At 38.6% G+C, this 20,334-nt stretch overlaps 1 pseudogene; it reads left to right on the plus strand.

Annotated features, from left to right (window-relative positions):
* Window positions 1-1,959: 1,959 nt before the first annotated feature.
* On the plus strand, window positions 1,960-20,248 carry LOC122052634 (annotated as a pseudogene).
* Window positions 20,249-20,334: the final 86 nt, after the last annotated feature.

A 20,334-nucleotide genomic window follows, 5' to 3' on the forward strand; every position in this document is an offset into this window, starting at 1 on the left:
TTTTTAAAATAATATAAGTGTTCACATATGGAGATGTAACCTATCAAGTTGGCAATGTTATATCAAAATTCAAATCATAAATATTAAATTGAAAGTATCTTATGTAGTAGTCATTAGACTGTCTCAAGGGATAAGATTTAATGCATCAAATTCGTATAGAAGGTGCACCCGATATTAAACTAAAAGACGATACTAAATATATAATCTAACTTAAATTCTAAAACACGATATTAGACTAAACACTCACGAGGGCGCACACGGGCCTTTCATAACTTTGAATGGTCTTGAAAAAGTAGACTAGGGCAATAATAAATCGCCACCAAAGAATTCCTAATTTACACGTTTAGTCCCACCGATATTGGTGACGCAAGACAGCTTATCCATCACTAATCAATTAAAGAAAAGCCACTACTCAGTGAGTGAATGACGAAACCGGAACACCGCTTATACTTAACTGTGTTTTTTCTAAATTAAAATATTTCTCTGGGGCAAACTGTAAATTGACTTTCGAAGTCAAATTTAAAAGCACAGTCCAGAATAATATAAAAATATTAATATTTGAGTTTTAGTTTAAAAAATATATATGATATTTATATATAAATAATTTCAATTCTAACACTATTCGAAATAAAATTTGAGTTTGAATTCAATATAAATACTTTAAATCTTAATTCAAATATAATTAAATTATAATACAAAATAATTTAAATTTAATTCCGATTCAAATTATTGAGACTTTAATTTATGCGTATTTAAATTAAAATAGTATAAATTAGCGAGCAAGCATCAAAGCACGAAGACAACTAGACTGTCCCTGGGGCGATGCGATAATTAAGACATAAGGTGTTACCACATGAGATTTTGGGGTCGAAACTCGACGTGACCGAGCATGATCTTCCCCATGTCTTGGCCATTTGCACTAATGGCTAGTAGTCATCCGTGATTTACCTCCTCCGTATTGGCCTAGGAACGAGTTGACGGAGGCACTGGGGGCGAGCGAATCGCCTTTTGCCATACGAAGACAACTAGAACTAGAAAGCTGAGATGCGATGATTAAGATACAGAGTGTTGTCATATAAAATTTTAGGGCCAAAATTCAACGTCCTCGAGTATATCCTCTCCTAAGCCTTGGTCACTTGTAGGGATGACAATGGGACAGATTCAAACCCAATCCCGTAATAAATCCATCCCGGTGGGGTGGGTTTAGACCCGCCTAAACGGGTCTAAGGCGGATCCGGAACGGGTCCTGGATTTAACTGACCCTGCCTGAACTCATATATATATATATATAATAATTAAAAATTTAATTTATAATATTTTAATATTAAAAAATATATATATTTTAAATATGATGGATCTAGCAGGTCTAACCCGGACCCACCCTGTTGACTTCACAGGGCGGGCAGGGCGGATTTCGGGTTTTGCCAAACCCGTCAACCCGGACTCGTTGCCACCCCTAGCCACTTGTACTAATAACTAATAGTCAATCATGATTTTTCTCTTCTGTGTTGGTCCATGGACGGATTAGTGAGGGTAGGACGAGCGAATCATCTTTTGTCACATGAGGATATGAAGAAGCTATGAGACCTAAGGACTAGACAACTGCACCACTACCCCTTTATGAAGAAGAAGAAGGTCCATAGTGTATGGTACTGTAGTAGAATATTTAGATTATCATTTATGAGGTTGGGATGATTATTTTTTAGGAATAATCAATTAGACTAATTGAGATTATCATGAAAATATGAAAAAAAAAAAGTATTTTTGAGACGAGAGGACGATGCAGTGGTTAAAACATTGGATGACGACGGAGACGCTAAGTCGGGACGAATTTGCCTTAGACCATACGAAGAAGGGGCAAAATGCAATTTAAGGGCGGCATAATTTTACTTTTTATAAAAAGGTCCACTACTATAAAGAAAAAGGTTTGCTTAATAGGCTAACGTAATTAATTAGTCGAGATAAAAAGAGTCCTTAATTCTTTATTCGTCTCCGCCGCGGCCACATCGGCCTCGATTGATCTCCTCCGCTTCCTCTCCCTCCTCCTCCTCCTCGCGCCGCCGCCGCCGCCACCGCTGGCGTTTCTTCTTCTTCGTAATCTTTCCCTCGTTTTGGTGGAATCTCGTTGCGGGGAGGGGAAGGGTGTTGAATCGGTGGCGACAACTACGAGTTATTGCGGCGGGCAGCAATTAGGGTTTTGGCTTCCTCCTTTCGATGGAGGACCACCCGCAGGGGAATTCGTGGGACATTCTAGAGGAGGGAAGCGACCTATTGTTCGACGAAAACCTCGCCATCAGCGTCGAGGATTTGTACGCCATCCTCGACGAAGAGCCGGCGCAGCCTCCTCCGTCCGACGAACAGCCCCAGGCAAATTTCCCTAAATTTAGGGTTTCAATAATGGCCCTTTTTATTGCGTGATTTCGAAATTTCGATCTTCGGCGCAGTTATAGACCGTGTCTAGTTTGTGTTGGGTTGAAGATGTTGTTTTGTTGTTGATTGGGGATCTTAGGGTACAAATGTATTGAAGCAATAAGGCTCTTTCTGGACTAGTTCTTGTTTGGAATTTCAAACCTTATGTTAGTTTTTTAAAATTACATGCATCGATCATGACTGTGTCGGCAGACCGCGTTGTTCTTTTAGGCTTCGGTCAGGAAGGTATGGAAGAATATACTAGCTACTTGAAATAACCTCTGATTTTTTTTTTTTTTGTCTAGGAAAATAGAGTATTGACTGCTACTTTTATCTGGTTTGTTTGTGAAGTTAATAGATGACTGCTTTAGGAGAGGTTATACTAAATTTCCCCCTTCTACCTGAAATTTCTCTGGTTTGATCTTCTTATTAAATTTATTGCTATCGTTCTAGGTTTGGTTTCATAACTTCGTCTTGAATTGCAAACACTGTTCAAGGCTTAGGGAATGAGATAGTTTTTTTTGGGTTTAAAATGGATTTTTTGTTTTTAAAGTATTTTTCTACTAAAAGAACCTAAGATTGAGTAAAATATTACTTAAAGAAGAGATCTCTAGAAAGTCACCATAAATCACTCAATTTGTTCTTCCTCATGATTCTTTAAAATCGCCTTGTATCCTAATTGCATGATGCTTGGCTTTTATGCAAGGTTGGAGGACTTGCTACCTAAAATTGGAAAAGTTCAATTCTAGAATTTCCGCCTTTTGTTGCAATTATGCTCCAGCATATAAATACAGATGCGAAGAAATAATTAAAAAATTATTATTTTAGAGAAAATGATACCTCCACTAAATTTAAAAATCAAAATCACAATAAATGAGAATATTAAAAAAATCAAATTTAAATCAAGCTTGATAAATCAAAGATATCCATACATCTCTGAAATATCAAAATCACATGATATAAATGCCAAATCAACATATTTAGAAATGAAACTTGATGGATACAATAGAGCTCAATGATTGAATAGCATTCACTTTACAAATGAATTAAAGCTGGAATTTTAAATTACAGATAACATTTTTAATTAACTCTTTTGATGTTATATTCAATCATTGATCTTAATTTTTGAATTATGGCTTCTTGATATATCCACCTTGGTATCCACAAAAGAACAGAGATACTGCATGATTGCTGGAAAAGGAGAAACCAGAGGGGAGGTGGGGTTGTGGTTAATAGTTTGATATAGGAGGCTATATACAACATCTTAAATTTGATATCGTAGCAAATGGACAAATAGGAGATATAGAGAGAAGATCAATGAGGAGGAGAAATGACATCCGCAGTTGGTAAGCACAAGAGGCATGATTGTAGTGGTCAACGAATGGATTTTTAAGTAGGCATTGTAGTTGTTAGTAGCTAAGAAATTGATTGGAAGGACGGATTTTAGTTTGAATAGTCAAGAGATCTCATCATGACATGCAAAGGCTAGCTACTGGAAAGTTACATTAGGAGGTTGACTTTGAAGTTGTTGAGCAATGAACTCGAGCACTTGACAAGCTTGGATGGAGCTCTCAAACACATGCGAAACAAACATTCTTAGCTAACTGACCACAGTGCATCTTGATCAAGAATATAGTGGTGTTGTCAAGAATCTTGAACAATTGTGTATGGGCTGAGGTCTAGCAACAAATGTTTGCAGGTTTGCTTGGATTACTTTGAGGATTAAGTTGGATCATAATTCAGTACAATATTAATCCATTGTAAAGTTCATCTTTGCCATATCATATTTTGTATATAGGATAACACAATCTTAGAACGTATCACAATATTAATTTCCTTTCTGTTGAGACATCTTAGTGATTTTTCTTCATCTTTTACTCCTTTTGATGATTCGTCTTTATATTATACTATGACGAGTAGCAAATATTTTCCACTCTTATCCACTTCTCTCATTTATTCTATTTGTTGCCTCCACAAGTCTACAATATTATCTATCCTCTTTGGCAGCTTCTCTTGGCGTAGATGCACAAGATTTACTCTTTTGCAGAAGCATTAGCTTTTACATCATTTATCTCATTTGAGTGAATTAAAATCAATAGGTAAGTCTCGATTGTGGGATCACAAGGGAACAGTTGTTAGTTTGCAGATTAGTCTTATATCATTTTGAATGATTTGGATTTAAAATAGTATTTTCTGAAATTTTTTAGTTGCTGTTTTTTAAAAGATACTGAATAAGTCCACAAAAAACACAACCCATTAGAAGAGAAGCATGAAGGTACAGTAGCCGACAAGGAATAGAAAAAATTGCTCCAGCATAACAAGAACAAAACATAGAAAAAAACAAATAGATTGAAAAGAAAAATCTCTTGAATAATTTTAAATTATTAACAATTTAACATATCCTTTGTTTATACACTTTGCTACAAATCTATTGATATCCTACTTGGTAACGGTGCTATGCAATCTTCATGCAGTATGTTATTTGTGTTTAAGCTACATTTGATATGATTCATTTTGCTAAGAAATCTTAGATAACATTATTTATATCCAACCAGACATTAGCTAATTATAAGTTTGATCAGAGCCACGTTTGGCGAAAAATAGCCAAAGTTTGGGCGAAATTTCAAGCAAGATGGCTGTAGACAACCATGAAATCAGAGAACGAGTTTCTCTTCTTGAAGCCTTGATTGGTGCTGTCCCTGATGGAGATGTTGCTGATTACAATCTTATGGAGAAGGTTGCTTATTTGGAGGCTTCTATGGAGCAAATTCGGGGGTCTTTGATGGAGGAACTCATGTAGATCCACAAAGACTATGATGCATTGCACTCCGAAATGGTTGTTCTGCGAAGAGCGGTTTCTTCAAGTGCAGAACATGGAAGGGATCGTCCTGTGGTAAAAGTTCCAGAACCCAATTCCTATGGGGGTGCACGGAGCGCCAAGGAACTTAAGAACTTTTTGTGGGACATGGAGCAGTATTTTCTTGTTGCCCGCGTGCCTGAAATGGAGAAGGTGACAATTTCCAGTATATACCTTGGTGGTGATGCGAAGTTATGGTGGAGAACTCGCATGGTGGATAATGCCAATGCTGGGCGGGAACAAATTGACACTTGGGCTTGGTTGAAGGAGTTGAAAGCACAATTTCTTCCCAGTAATGTCTCGTGGATTGCACGAGATGGGCTGAAACGTCTCAAGCAGAAGGGCTCTGTTAGAGACTATGTCAAAGAATTTACTTCTTTGATGTTGGATATTTCCAACATGTCCGAGGAGGACAACTTTTATAACTTTCTGTACGGTTTACAACCGTGGGCACAAATCAAACTTTGAAGGCAGAATGTGTGGGATCTTTTTAGTGCTATTGTTGTTGCGGATGCTTTGGTCGACTTCCAATCTAACAAAGAGAGTTTGGAAGCTTCTACGCCTTCTAAATTCATGAAGAATCATAAAGGGAAGGAGGCGGAAGGAAGAAGGACTCGGCTAAACATTGGTGGAATTGCAAGAAGAATCATTCTGCAGTCCAAGAAAAGGACAACTTGAAAAATAAAGGTTGTTTCCTATGCAATGGGCCTCACTTGGCAAGGGAATGCCCCAAGAGAGAGAAGTTGTGTTTTCTTAGTGCAAAAAAACGATGAAGGCCGCGAATAGGAAGTTACTTCTCTTGTAAATCCTTTACAGTTGTTAAATTCAATTGTTCGCTATGATGCTAACGAAAACGAAGGAAACGTGGAGGTATACGAAAAGCCTACTAGCAAGGTCGCGGGAACTTGCTAGAGCAGGAGACCTGCATACCGGAGTGTTGGACGAGGACGTCGAATTCTTCTGGTGGGGGTGGTTTGTTAGCCCCCTAACTTGGTGGCAAGGCTAGATATGAGGATTGGCTCGTTGTTCCTTTGATCCAGCCTAGTGAGCATGTGCGTGGGGTGCGCGACATGCGAAGCAACGAAGCTTTTGGGCGGCATGGGGCTGCCCAAGCCCAAGTCTTGCAGAAAGCAAAGACTCGGCAAACCAGCAGGCATGGCATGTGCGTAAGACATGCCAAGCAGCCAGCAGAGCGGCAACGCGGGGCTGCCTAAGCCCAAGTCATGCAGAAGGCAAAGACTTGGCAAATCAGCAAGTATGATATGCAAAATATGTCAAGCAATGGAGCACATGGGGCTGTCTAAAGCCTAAGTCTTATAGAAGAAAGGCTTGGCAATGATCCGGGCGTGGCCTATGCAAGAACCATGCCAAAGTAGCGGATGCGGCAGTACGCGGGGTGCTGCCCAAGCCCAAGTCATGCACTATGTAGACTTGGTAATCTCTCGAGCATGGCATGTGCCAAGGCATGCCAAAACAGTGGAGACTTGTGACAGTGCGCAGGGTGTTGTCCAATGCACCAGACATGCAGTAGCAGACTTGGTGATCATGCGAGCATGGCATGTGTACTGGGCATGCCAAGCAGCAACAAAGGAGCGGACAGACGGACTTGTCCGTGGTACGGACAGATGGACTTGTCCGTGGCGCCAAAAGAGTGGACAGACGGATTGGTTCGTGGTGCCAAAGAAATGAAGACGTGGGCCGAGCACTTGACGTGCATACATACTTTGGTGCGGGGCCAAAGAAGCGGAGCCATAGACCGAACATTAGGCGGACAGATGGTGCCAAAGGCGGACGGATGGACTTGTCCGTGATGCCAAAGAAGCGGAGCCGTTGTGTAAACACTGGGAGGACAGATGTACTTGTTCGTGCAGACTGACACTTGGCATGGACCAATGCAGTAGAGCCATGCGGCGAAGCATAAGCAAATCATGCTGACACTTGGCGTGGACTAATGCAGCATGATGATAGAGCAAAGCAGTCTGCCACTTGGCATGGTGCCAATGTAGCCAAGACATGGGGACAAGATGGTTTTGGAAGTTGAGTTAGTTTTATCCATGTGGCACAAGTGGTTGGTGCAACCACGATGTAACTCCTTTGTAACCGCCGCCTATGCATGATAAATAGGCATGGTGGGTTCATTGGCAAGAGGGGGCCAAGGGTGCTAGTGTGTGCCAAAGGAGTGTGTATCGTGAGCAAATTCGTGGGGAATTTGTGAAGGCAAATTGTGAAGAATTGTAAGCAAATCGTGAGGGATTTGTATGGGTGGATCAAGAGCGATTTGTAAGTGATTCTGTATTGTTCCATTGTATTCCTTAAGGCTAATAAAGGTTGAGAGTTTTCCTGTAATCTTTGATGTTGTTTGCTGTGGCTTTCTTGTGGCGTTGTCTTGGGATTTCCTTGTGCCTTTGTGGTGCATTCGTTGGTAGGCTGAGAGTCAAGTGCGGGACTGCCGCGCAGGAGATTTTTGAAGGTCGAAAATTACCCCTGTGACAACTGGTAATTTTTTACCATAAAAAATCTCCTGCGCGGCAGTCAAGTCCCGCACTTGACTCTTAGCCTACCAACGAATGCACCACAAAGGCACAAGGAAATCCCAAGGCAACGCCACAAGAAGGCAACACCAAAGAAAACTCTCAATTTTTATTAGCCTCAATAAAGAAACGTTGCACACTCCTTTGGCACACACTAACACCCTTGGCCCCCTCTTGCCAATGAACCCACCATGCTTATTTATCATGCATAGGCGGCAATTACAAAGGAGTTACATCGTGGTTGCACTAACCACTTGTGCCACATGGATAAAACTAACTCAACTTCCAAAACCCTCTTGTCCACATGTCTAGGCTGCATTGACATTATGCCAAGCGGCAGCCTGCTTTGCTCTTTCATCATGCTGCATTGGTTCATGCCAAGTGTCAGCATGCTTTGCTTATGCTTCGCTGCATGACTTTGCTGCATTAGTCCACACCAAGTGTCAGTCTGCACGAACAAGTCCATATGTCCGTCCAGTGTTCGCACAACGGCTCCGCTTCTTTAGCACCACAGACAAGTCCATCCGTCCGCCTTTGGCGCCACGGACGTCCGTTTGTCCGCACCACGGACAAGTCCGTCTGTCCGCTCCTTTGTTGCTGCTTGGCATGCCCAGTACACATGCCATGCTCGCATGATCACCAAGTCTGCTACTGCATGTCTGGTGCATTGGACAACACCCTGCGCACTGTCACAAGTCTCCACTGTTTTGGCATGCCATGCTCGAGAGATTACCAAGTTTGCATAGTGCATAACTTGGGCTTGGGCAGCACCCTGCGTACTGCCGCATCCGCTACTTTGGCATGGCTTATGCACAAGCCACGCCCGGATCATTGCCAAGCCTTTCTTCTGTAAGACTTTGGCTTTAGACAACCCCATGCCGTCGCTCCATTGCTTGACATATTTTGCATGTCATGCTTGCTGATTTGCCAAGTCTTTGCCTTCTACATGACTTGGGCTTAGGCAGCCCCGCTCTGCTGGCTGCTTGCATGTCTTGCGCACATGCCACGCTCGTTGGTTTGCCGAGTCTTTGCCTTCTGCAAGACTTGGGCTTGGACAACCCAGTGCCGCCCAAAAGCTTCGCTGCTTCGCATGTTGCGCGCCCCACGCACATGCTCACTAGGCTGGATCAAAGGAGGAACGAGCCAATCCTCGTGTCCAGCCTTGCCACCAAGTTAGGGGGCTAACAAACCAACCCCACCAGAAGAATTCGACGTCCTCGTCGAACACTCCGGTACGCAGGCCTCTTGCTCTAGCATAGTCCCCGCAACCTTGCTAGTAGACTCTTCGTATACCTCCATGTTTCCTTCATTTTTGTTAGCATCATAACGAACAATTGAATTTAACAACTGTAAAGGATTTACAAGAGAAGCAACTTCCTGTTCACGGCCTTCATCGTTTTCTTGTGCTAAGAAAACACTTAACTTCTCTCTCTTGGGACATTCCCCTGCCAAGTGAGGCCCCATTGCATAGGAAACAACCTTTGTTTTTCAAGTTGTCCTGGACCGGAATGATATGGTTTTGGTACTGTATCGTGCCATACCGATATATTTTCGGTATTTTTTAAATATAAAATATATTAATTAAAAACTAAAATATTTAACATAAATATTTAAAAAATAATCTTTAAAAAAAGGAAAAGATATGAAAATAGATAAATAAAAAATTTATTATAATTTTTAAATTAAAATAAATGAAATATAAAATTAATTATATAATTTTATTAGGATTTAATAAAGTCTCTTTAGATTATCTCCATTATAGTTAGGAGTTGATTAATTAACGTAAGTTTAATTAAAAAAAAATATGAAATCCGACACCACTCGCGAGCCCCCACTACTTCACCGTTGTCGTGTGGTTGCGCGACCAGCCATGGCCGTGGGGATTGTGTGACTCTTTCGGCGGGACCGCGTTGGCCGTGTGACCCCTCTGCAACGACCGCAGGGTCGCACGATGCCTCCGCGACGACGGCGGAAGAGTTATGTGACCCCTCCATTGTTGTTGCAGGGTTGAGTGACCCTCCGCTGTGACCACGGGGTCGCACAACACGTCGCACCTGTCGCAGGTCTGGTGCCGGGGTCGTACCGGTGCTTGTCGTCGAGCGGAACGAGATGTTTCGTCCGTTTCGACTGTCTCAGCACGACACTTTAAATCATGAGTTTGATGCCCTTTTGACAAATGATTAACAGATGCCATGGTTGTCCAAATATTGGATGAATATTCTGAAAGATCTCAAACTTTAATTTGCTGAAGAATGTACTGAAACAAACATAATTTATCTTGTCTATAGTTTTGTAATTTTGATGTCAGATTCAACCTAGACAGAACTAATTGAACTTGGATTGACTCAAGATCAACTGAACCAAACTGCAATAAGTGCGAAATTCTGTAGCCATCTTGAGACATCAGTTTGTTGTCTTTACCAATAGGTATATTTACTTATACAATATTAGACATTATAATTTTACAAATTTGATTTCCTAAATGCTCAACAGTTTCCATGATTCTAGTATTGGATAAATATTATGAGCAATTTCAAACTTTAAGTAGCTGAAAGAATGTGTCAAAGTGATCAGAATTTGATTTTTATCATACCTCTCTTATGTTGATGCTGCATTCAACCTCCATGGAACTAACTGGACTTGGATTGGCCAAGATCAACTGAGCCAAACTGCAATAAGTGTAAAGTTCTTAAAATCTCAGTTATAAACCATAGTTACCATAGGTGTATTAATTTATATAAAATTAGACCTTGTTGGTAACACATGATCTGAATAATGTTGAGCTTTTCTTGAGTTTAAAATAGTTGAAAACTCTACTTGCACGGTGCTATCCTATATTCCTATGTAATGGTTGTTATTCTTTTTAATATTGATGGATGCTAATTCACTGGAGATGTGATATGCAGATTACATATGAAGGTTTACACCAAGGCAAATTACATGGATACCCTGTAGATGCCGAATTTTCTGCTAAACCTTATATTTTTGGTATGGCCTATCAGTGTATTGGTGCAATTTGGATCTTTATATAATTGCACTTGTTTAGTTATATGATATATTCCATGCATGAATATTATTTACTTTTCTTTCTTGATACTGAAAGGGAGTCTTGGCGCAACGGTAAAGTTGCTGCTGCGTGACCTGGAGGTCACGGGTTCGGGTTTTGGAAATAGTCTCTTGCAAAGCAGGTAAGACTATATACAATAGACCCTTCTCCGAGATCTACGGAAGCTTTGCGCACTAGACTTTTTTTCTTTTTCTGTTTCTTTCTTCATACTATTGTGTCATTGTGGATAGGTTCAACAGAATATAAGGAATGCAGTGGGAGAGTTGGTTCTCAATGGAGTACGTCAGATAGAATTGGTGGCTTAGACTGCCAAAAAGAGGTTAATGTAGGATTTTCCTTGGGTTCAAAAGAAAATTATAACTGTAATTTTCCTAGGAATGATGATATAAGACATGCCTCAGAGCATGCTGAATCTAAGCACGCACTTGATTGTCCTTCAAGTTGGTTTTCACCTTCAAATCAAGAATATGATTTTAATACAAGAAAGAATTTAGTTGAGAGCTCCCGCAATAGTCTGATGGTCAGAGACCTCCACAATCAGCAGCTTCAACATGCACCGAGCTATAATTTTGATAATGTTGACAAAACCAGCCTTATTATGTCACATTATGTAGGATTCAGTCATGATTTGTTCTCGGACAGTGGCCAAAAGGTCTTCAAGCAGACGAGAAGTCATGACTATGAACATTGTGCAGACGGTATGTTGTTATTCATCCATTGCAAAGTTAACTGGCATTTTAAGTGTAACTGTGCTAATACCAGTAACAATTATCTCTAATAGTATTTTTATTTCATGCTTACAGATTCACACACTATGATAACTGATTTGTCTGGTCTAACTGACACTGAGAGAAATAATGAAAGAAGATCCACTCAGAGGGTTTCTCTATTTCACGATCCTTATTCATATACTGATCCTAGTTTAACTTGCCAAAATTTGTATGATTCCAAGTCCACATTGAATGCTACTGAGCCATTAGGCATCATGTATAATGCTTGTGGAAGCAGCTATGTTCGCAGAGATTCACATACTGATGGTACTAGGAACACATTCCATGGCCAATTCTCTCATCCAGTTTTTTCACATCAGAAGGAAGATATAGTTAAGCATGAAAATGAGGATCAACGACATCCATCTCTGAGTTTATCCAGAGGCAGTGAAGTGGAGTTGGACACGACTGCGGAATCCGGATCCTTACTGCAAGACTTCCTAATGTCAGATACTGTTCTACCACTGCTAGATGCCTGTGCAGGGCAGAACAATTCTGATGATCTTAGTCTTGAAAGTGAATCTAGTATAGATTCTTCTTCTTATGGCAGCCGCAAGAGAGACCCTCCAAGTAGAAATTCTACCTCTAGTCATACTGAATTATTTGTGATGAATGAGTCGGAAAATTTGTTCTCTGATTCTTTGACTAACTGGCCTAATAAGAAGCAAAATATATCGTCAATGATAGGCAGAGATGATCAGGCACAAATATCTCATTACCACCAGAATAGCCTTAAGCACCATGACAATGGTGGTGCCATGAGCTACATGAGTAATCTTAAGCATCATGATAATGATGGTCTCATATATGTAAGTGTGGATGATGATGCTGACACATGCATCCTTGATGATATTAGAAACTCTACCTACCCACCACCACCACACCCATTTTATACAAGTAATCCTACAGTAGTAGATCAGTCTGGATTTACAGAGACATATTTGTCTAGGTTTGGTGGGATGAGGCAAAAGGATGAAAGATTGAATATCCAGCTAGCTCTGCAGGTTAGTGATTTCTTAATTGATAATTAATTTGATATCTATATATATACATATATAACTGTTTCCCTAACTGATAACTTCCAACGTGAGACAATGCCCTTAGTGGAATCAAGTTAAATATATAGTGCTATTGTTATTTAAAAATTAGCTTTGAATTTGTTGTTTTCTTCTTATCAATTTTTGCTCCTTTATTTATTTATGCTTCTATTACACTTATGATTTAGATAGCAGCTGTCAGATTAAGACAATGGGTAGTTGGCCATCACTTCGTACATTGCTTTCAATCTCTCTCATAGGCGCATTTCTCATGATCCTAGTTTATCCTATCATTGTTAAAAATTCATTTAATGTTGGTTGGCACAGAGAAAAGATGCAGTTCTGAAGGTTAATTGACATGCATTTCACATGCTCTAAGACACTAAATGTGCATTCAACTTTTTTCACTTGTTTTCTTATGTGTGTGAGCTATGCTATGCTTTGTTCCTCAGTCTAGTTGACACACAAGCTATGGCGAGCACATTTGAATATTAGTGGAACCCAGGTTTTTGTTGAGAATCAATTATATATTCATATATATTAATAATGTTGCCAATTTACTTCAAAATTATTTTTGCCAACTTAGATTCTCGCAATTTTATTTTGATGATACAGAAGACATAATGCTCTTTTGACTGGCCGATCCCTCTCTGATTTTTTCTACTAAGATCAGTCCATTAACAAATTATTTACCATAATTTTATTTATGACAATTGAATCTCATTCCATATATGTTATATTTATTTAAAAGTAACTACTACTTATATGAGCCTTTGCTGTGGTGGTTTTATTCCATCTATTTTCATGTGCCTTCATGACAGTCTGTAACTGAGGCTGTTCTGCACCTGAGTCATAAAATTGTGTCAATAAAGTTATGGTGCTGAGTCGTAACATGATATGGAGTCAGATTTGTTTTCATAGCATATGTTTTGCCTATTTAATTTCACCAATAAGCATGCAGTATTTTGGTATTCCCTGCTATTCTCATGTTTTTTCTAGACATGCCTCCACTTTTTCCTTCTAGATGCTGGAACTGTAGTCTTTTTTTATTTTCAATTCTTCATTTTTTTCCATCTTTGAAAGATTTTGGTCTCTACTAGTATCTTCAGTTCTAGAGAGAGCTAAAAAATTGTATTTTCTTTATGGATAAACTATTGTTCCATCCAGGCCTCTTGTCAGTGCTACCCTTTTTTTTTAAGTTGCTCTTCCAATATGGTAGAACAAGATGTGCATGGATCAATCTATGCCCTAGTCGGAGGGAATTGTAGTTTAGCTCCACGTGATGTATTGTATACAGCCCTATATATTTTTGATGTAGTTGTGCTCATTGAATAACATACAACTGTTATATTATTTCTAACTTTATATATGCTATAATTGATGTTAGCTATGTGCAGGTGCAGGATCTTTCTCAGCCCATGTCTGAGGCCTGTCCACCTGAGGGAGCGTTGGCAGTTTCTTTGCTGAGACATCAGGTTCAACTCAATGGGTCCCTTTTTTTAAGCCCATTTATCTAATACATCTCATTTGATATTTTCGATAACTATTTTTATTATTGCTGAACTAAAAGGAAAATATCTTGTTTTACAGCGTATAGCTTTACATTGGATGGTACAAAAGGAAACTTCAAGCACACATTGTTGTGGTGGCATACTTGCTGATGATCAGGTTTGTGCAGTCCATTACCTGCTAATATCTTATTTTATAGGTGCTAATATCTTCGACAATGGTTAATAGTCTCATGCATGTTTTTGTTCCAGGGACTTGGTAAAACAGTATCTACAATTGCGCTAATCCTGATGGAGAGATCTCCATCTCCTCAACCATTTCCTTCTGCTGGAAATCACGATAAAATTGAACCTCTAAACCTGGATGATGATGAGGAAGATGACATTTCTAAGATTAATGAAGCAAAGCAGCTCCGGGTTTGCAGTTCCTCAATGGCCAGTGTATTGAAGAGAAGGGGGGATCAGGAGATTATGCCCATAAAGAGTAGCCCTGCAGCAGGAACATTAGTTGTTTCCCCTACAAGTGTTCTCCGGCAATGGGCTGAGGAATTGAAAACTAAAGTTGCATGCAGTGCTAATTTGTCAGTTTTGGTTTATCATGGAAGTAATAGAACGAAAGATGCCCACGAACTTGCAAAATATGATGTTGTTCTTACTACATATTCTATTGTAAGCATGGAAGTTCCTAAGCAGCCACTTGCTGATAAAGATGATGAGAGAGAAAATTATGATGGTCACATGGAAAGTATGGTTGATAAGAAAGGAAAGGAGACTTTGAGTGCCTCGAGAAAGAATGTGAAAGATGGGAATGTTGAATCAGCTGCTCGACCTCTTGCAAGAGTTAGTTGGTTTAGGGTAATTCTGGATGAAGCTCAAAGCATCAAGAATCATAGGACTCAAGTTGCAAGGGCATGTTGGGGTCTGCAAGCTAAGAGAAGGTGGTGTTTGTCTGGTACTCCCATACAGAATGCAGTTGATGACCTTTATAGCTATTTCAGATTTCTCCGTTATGGTCCATTAGATGCTTACAAATCTTTTTGTTCCATGATAAAGAATCCAATTAGTCGTAATCCATCAAAAGGCTATGAAAGACTTAAATTGATTTTGAAGACTATAATGTTACGTCGCACTAAAGGTGAAGTTCTTGTCTTGCTAATTCAACTGTTTAAAATTTACATTGCAAGATATGGGTTTATTAAGATTTCAGAATTTCTAACTGTATATTATTTAACAAATTCATCAGTTTGATCCATCTCTTTCTGTTTCTGCTTGTTGTGGTGTATTATGATTTCCCTTTTACTTAACATTTCATTTTTTTTCCCGAGTAAGTGTAAGTGGTGATCACTTTTTCTGTCGGATATTTTTACTCCCCTAAGGTGGTGAACATGTGTTCTTTCTGTAAATCTTTATGGTGGCTTTTTTGCCAACTAATTAAACTGCATCATTTTTAGAACTGAACGTTCACAATTATGGCCTTAGCCTCTTATTATTCTTCACCACTCATCTGTCAGAAATATACCTGAGAATATGGATCATGTGTTTTAACAAATTCTTTTTTCATGCTAGATGTTTCTCTAGATGCTCACCAAATTTTTGTATATAATGTTTTTCTTTTTCTCAACAAGTTTTTCTCTTTGCATTATGGACCATATTCTTGTTGGCTAGCCTATTCAGGTTATTTAGAAGTAGATATTTTTCGGGACATTTGATTTCTTCTTTGTGGACAATCTTTTTTCTAACAAAGATGCTCAATTTATACTTGGATACTAAAATCATTTTGAATTTCTTTTCAGGAACTATGCTTGATGGCGAGCCTATTATTACTTTGCCATCTAAGACTATTACTTTGAAGAAGGTGGATTTCTCCAAGGAAGAACGAGCTTTCTACACACGTTTAGAAGCTGAGTCAAGAGAACAGTTTAAGGTTGGTACACTTGCATTTCTGAGTGTTTTTAGATATTTCTTTAATTTTGCATCATTGAACAAATTAAAGTTATTTTTATGGATCTTTATTCCTAGATATTAACTTATGTTCTGGTTGGATTCTCAGTGTAGAATAAGTAAAATTGAGAAACCGTAAAGTCCATGATATGTTTTATCATATTTGAAAGTTCATTTTAGATGATATATGTATGGGATCAATCCGCTTCTGATTTGTTTTTAAAACCATATTTTCTTTTAGATTTTACATTTTGTACAATTGCATGTTGAGTATCAAAATTTTTTTTTGGTTTTATTAGGTATATGCAAATGAAGGAACTGTCAAACAAAACTATGTGAATATTTTGTTGATGCTCTTAAGGCTTAGGCAAGCTTGTGATCATCCTTTTCTGGTAAATGGGTATGGTTCCAATTCTGTGGAGAGGTCTTCCATAGAAATAGCGAGTAAGCTCCCCAAAGAAAAACAGAAGGATCTCTTGACCTGTTTGGAAGCATGCTTGGCTATCTGTACGATATGCAATGTAAGTGACGTATTGCATGTGATTAGTCAACTGTCATGATAACTGTTTTGGTTATTGATCTTTGTTAAACTATATACCTTTGTTTTTTTTCCTTACTACCAACCCCCGCCAAATTTTCTTATTTTAGTTAGTGAAAAATGAGACTTGGTTAGTAATAATAAAACAAGATAAAATTCATTTCGACAAGGCCCAATAATGTAGGAGGATCCATATAATTGATCTCATTTAGTGGGATAAAAGATCTTATAACTAAGGCTTGGTTGTTGTAGTTATTGGGTAGTGAAAATTGAACTCTTCTATAGACAGATGAAAAAGATCTTCAAGTCTATTGCCCCTTCATAATTTTAAAATATTTTAGGATTTATGTAAAATATTTTACTATATAGTCGACCTCACCTAGTGGGATAAGACTTAGTTGTTGTTGTTGTAGTAGTATGTAAAATATTTCACTACAAAAACATAAGAAAGTGTTAGAACAAGTTTTCATGGTATTCTCTAGTTCTAAAAAAAAAGAAAGGAATTTTATTAATATTATATCATAAGTAGCACTCCTGAATGAAATATTTATTAGTTATGTTGGACAACCTACCCTTCTCACTTCTGCAGGATTGTAGATGAAGTGGCACTTAAATGTCCTAAAATTTGTTAATACAAGTCTCAAAATTGGGGGAGTTATATTGTCTCATCAAACCAGTAATTGTTGTATGAATTATTTTTTTTAATGACTAACCAAATATTTTTATCATGTTTTCAGTTGAGATTTTTGTAGGCTTCCTTCTGATCTAATGTGATCATAGTCAAACCACCTTATCTTTTGACATTCATTTGTTTTTTTTTGTCGTAGTACATTAGACCTATATGATTCATACGAAATTACATGACTCCCACAATGTGTTATCTGAAAGTTCCTGATACCCATCTCCATTTCTTGCATTTCTCAGTTATCCTTACTACTATAACATTTTAACCATGGTGAAACTGATGTGACATTGTATTCCCAATATGTTTCATATTTTGATTTTTTATTCTACTTTTTGTTGTTTAAGGATACAAAATTTTGTTGCAAATGGAAAATTTTGTGAGGCTTTGATTAAGATTAATGACATTTACAGGATCCGCTTTGATTAAGATTAATGACATTTACAGGATCCACCTGAAGATGCAGTTGTTACAAAGTGTGGACATGTTTTCTGCAATCAGTGTATCCGTGAGCGTTTTAATGGTGATGATTATATCTGCCCGTCAGCTGATTGCAAAGTTAGGTTAACTGCTGCTTCAGTATTTTCTAGAAGTACAATTGCAACCTCCATATGTGACATGCCTGTTGAGGTCTGCCACTCCACCGGCTGTAGTTCTAACATCTCAGATGCAACCAAATCCAATGGATGCTCTTATTCTTCTAAAGTAAAAGCAGCTCTCGATATTTTGCAATCACTGCCCAGGTCTCAATGTTATCTCCTGATTGTAACTCTTCCAAACCTAAGGAAGAAGGTGATGACTGTCTGCCAAATGGGATCAATACAGTTTCACAGCGATGCTTTGTGACTACAAATGAAGGAAAAATCGAAACCAAATTGTCAGCATTCAGAAAAGGCCCTTGTTTTCTCACAGTGGACAAGGATGCTGGATTTACTGGAAGTTCCTTTGCAAGAATCTTGTATACAGTATAGGAGACTTGATGGTACAATGTCTGTTGCAGCTAGGGATAAAGCAATCAAGGATTTCAACAATCTTCCAGAGGTCTGTAAGTGAATCTTCATGCTGCAATATTCTGTTTATTTAGCCAAGCCTCTTCTTTTTTGTTTAGTGTGTTTCATCTAAAGAAAATACCATTCTTATAGGTTACTGTGATGATCATGTCTCTGAAGGCAGCAAGTCTTGGTCTAAATCTGGTGGTAGCTTGCCATGTTCTTCTTCTGGATTTGTGGTGGAACCCTACTACTGAGGACCAGGCTATTGATAGAGCACACAGAATCGGCCAGAGGCGTCCTGTAACTGTATCACGGTTAACTGTGAAAGACACAGTGGAAGATCGTATTTTGGCTTTACAGGTACCATACCTGCTGTTTACTTTAATGCTTTTTGGTGGACATTTTCTTTTTCCAAAGTGTTCGCGTTTACTTGCATCTTTCCAAGGATTTTGTATTTTTACTGTCTGCAACCTGAAGTCACATATGATAGAGTAAGTGCTGAATTAATAATTTGCATGCTTTGATAATTGATGTGAAAAAGTTGATCCCATCGGCTTCTAGAGGTTAGTTTGTCAGTAGAAACCTTTCCGCTGTGGGTTAGTGACCACCACTTGTAAGAGCAATTACTAATGAGAGCTTTGCAATATTAGATTCTGTGCTTGGCCCATCTCCTGAGAGTTTTAATGTCAAATAGGAGGCCTTTCGTTAATAGCAGATTAATCTTTTAGTCTCAGGCTATATGGCATGTATAGATAAAGCAAATATTGATTTGCATAAGAAATCCATATCTTTCAAAGTTATCCATGAGGTCTTTGGATAATAATAGTAGATTTTTTTTTTGTTTTTTAGTTTCAGACTATATGACTTGAATATATTAAGGAAATATCAAATTGGATAAGAAGTCCATATCTTTTGAGCCATCAAATATCTAAAAGATCCTATATGTTTTCGATTATTAGATGGTTATTCAAGTTTTTTTTTTTTTTGCCCTTGGCTCTTGAAATAAGACCTTCCAAATTTCATGACCCTTTCTGTTTCTCTCCCTCTTAAATCTCCAATTCTCCATCCATCTTTTGCGTTACTTTCCTTGTCTTCATACAAGTAATGAGACCCTTCTTGTAAGCATTTTCTAATGGGTCAAACTCTTAATTAGTGTGAGAAATGTTGGGAACCTAGATAGGCGCTAATGCATGTAGGGGATACATTCAAGTAGTTTCGACTGCCAAACCATGGGATTGAGAAACAAGGTATATTTTACAATGATTCTCTTAGTCACAATGACCAATTCCATTGTCTAACATTTGATTATCAAATAATTATGCTCGGGATCATAAATCTTAGTGGTGATCATCATGGAACAATGTCTATACAATTCATTCGGCTGATCTCTTTTGCTTGTCCACAGGAAAAGAAGAGGGAGATGGTCGCTTCTGCATTCGGTGAAGATGAATCAGGTTCTTGCCAAACTCGCCTGACAGTGGAAGACTTGAACTATCTCTTCATGGTGTAGTTCGCAGCTCCTCGTGGCACAGTTTGGCACACAGGCTAACCTCAATACCTTCCACGAGTCGATCCTTCTCCACCTTTTTTTGGTACTAAGTACTAACCAGCTTCTTGTGAATAGCGAACTTAGATGCAAAAGGTGGAACCGCGACCTTAGCGGCCCCCTGGGTCCGGCCCTACAGATGTCCAGAGAGGGTAAATCACGGTTAAGCTGGGCGGGAGGGGTGAGTGAATAGCGAACTTAGAGATTGCACAGTTGGTTGTTACTTGGTCTTCAAGCATAGCTTTTCTTACATTTATAGGCGATGTTATTTTTATAGGAGAAAAATGATAGAGAAGATGTGAAATTCACCATTGACATCATTTGTAAATCTTCAGTGGCTTTAGTTATGTGAAATCATTTGATGTTAAAATGCGTTCCTATCTCTCTCTCTCTCTCTCTCTCTCTCTCTACAACTTCATTTGTTAGACACTTTTTAATAGAGGGATTAGAATTCAA

The sequence above is a fragment of the Zingiber officinale genome, chromosome 3A (genome assembly GCF_018446385.1).
Source record: "Zingiber officinale cultivar Zhangliang chromosome 3A, Zo_v1.1, whole genome shotgun sequence".
In the NCBI taxonomy this organism is placed as follows: Eukaryota; Viridiplantae; Streptophyta; class Magnoliopsida; order Zingiberales; family Zingiberaceae; genus Zingiber; species Zingiber officinale.